The 2,020-nt window shown below is 32.9% G+C and overlaps 1 long non-coding RNA gene across 1 annotated transcript in view; it reads left to right on the top strand.

Annotated features, from left to right (window-relative positions):
- The window catches only part of LOC103307712, a 300,213-nt gene that overhangs the window by 67,369 nt on the left and 230,824 nt on the right, over window positions 1–2,020 (top strand). The gene's annotated exons all lie outside the window — the stretch shown is intronic.

Here is a 2,020-nt window from a genome sequence, read left to right as displayed (position 1 = left end):
TTATTATTATATTTTATGTATCCACGCATTCATCATAATGATTTACACTCAAAATAAACTAAAAAAAACATTTAATTGATTATAGCAGTATCATTATATCATGGACTATACGTAATATTATGTATATAGACTAAATTTTAACAAAATATTATTCTTTATTTGATATAAATATAGTATTTTTATATGTACATTAGGCATACAGTGGCGTCATTTGAGCGGGAGCAGCGTGGGCTTTTGCTCCCCATGTCATTAACGTGCTGCTATCGGGCCTGGTATGGGCTAGTTTTGACTTTTGGGCCTTTATATAGTATCTAATATAGATAATATATTTAAGTATCCCTCTACATATGTATTAACTATTTAGTTATTGTGATCTCTCAAAAAAATAGGTTACTTATGCATATGATAGTTACCTTTGATACTATAACTAGTAAGTATAAAATTATGTAAGAAGGCTATTTGTATTGAGATATAAATTCAATTGTAACGTAATGTAATGTAATAGTTAGCAAGAGGCTTTTTTCAGTTTTATTTTGGGCAGGTCAAAAATGTTGCCCCCCCCTCTCAAAAACTGAAATGACGCCACTGACAGTATACAGACATAATATGAAGTGTTTAAAATGTACTGATTTTAATATATTTTGTGTGCAATAAATAGATAGTGTACGCGAGCAGCAAAGTGATTGGCTTCAATTTTATATTATGTGACTCAATTTGTCTATATGGTTATAATAAGACCAGTGGGAGACGTATTGCACCTGCAGCTGAATTCTAATGGAACTCCGCCGATGATAGCATATTATAATATTATCACACTACGCGCAGGTACGTTTTAATATTTGATAAATTATGTTATTTAGGTTTATTAACATAATATTATAACCAGCGATCCGCAGCAGCAGAGTACGCGCGAAAGTCTCCAACCCTCTATTAGGTATATTATATTATTATAATACACGCGCGTGACCGCGGTCGCGAATGAAATCTGATTTATTGTGATCACATTATCATCATATTATATTATAATTTATAAGCTCATACCTATACCTACCTACCCGTTTGTGTTTCGTCATGATTTTTTCGACCGTTTTCGAAACATGCGCCGCAAAACTCTCTTTGCTGCTGCACGGTAATCAGTATAATAATTAGTGGTGTAACCGACGGTGTCCGGATTCATGACGCGCGCGTGTGTACCTTCACATAATATATTATTACTATTATCATACACGTAAGTTGTCATAAATGTTATCCGTCCGATGATCCGGATATTCCGATGACGTACGGGTTAATCATTTTATGTGACCCGACGAAAATATTATGTTTTGAATTTCGATTTTCGTAATTACCCATAATGCGCGCGTATAGTTCGTATACAATATAGGTTCGCGATTATGCAGCTGTTATAATATACGATTTGAACGTACTATCTACCATATTATAAAAGTGTGCCCTTTTTAATTTTGTGATCATGCGCTGAGGTTAATTATGACTCGGAAATCTGAATTTTTTAAACAAGACGATTTGGCACACGCGGAGTTCACATCTTCTGAATAAGGCGCACTGTTATATTATAATATTATTATATTGACATTATACATAGTGATGGCAATGAAAGTAAAATGTATACCTATGTAATATTATTCAAAAGACAGCGAGAGAGAAGACAGCCCGCAGTTACTTCAGTTTAATTATAGTTAATTATTACGATTATTGTAGAGACGAGTAAATATAAATAATAATAATAATTGTAATACCTACACGTATTAGTTCGTTTGCTTAAATTCCTCATCGAGTCCAAAAGTTGATATTTACTTTGACGATTACCACAGTCAGGTCGAAGAACAACCGCTTTTGCATCTATATTATAGTTTCCGTCATTGCAGGATGACATCAAAACATTGGTCCTGTAGGTAACTACATGTTTTATAGGCTATTTATGAGTGGGCTATGGTGGCTATCTAGTTTCTAAGGCCCAAATAAAATTATTTATTTTACAATATCATAAACTATTTATTTTAAA

The sequence above is a fragment of the Acyrthosiphon pisum genome, chromosome A2 (assembly GCF_005508785.2).
Source record: "Acyrthosiphon pisum isolate AL4f chromosome A2, pea_aphid_22Mar2018_4r6ur, whole genome shotgun sequence".
In the NCBI taxonomy this organism is placed as follows: Eukaryota; Metazoa; Arthropoda; class Insecta; order Hemiptera; family Aphididae; genus Acyrthosiphon; species Acyrthosiphon pisum.
Note: the sequence above shows the minus strand (reverse complement) of the source record. Positions and strands in the feature narration are given on the sequence as shown.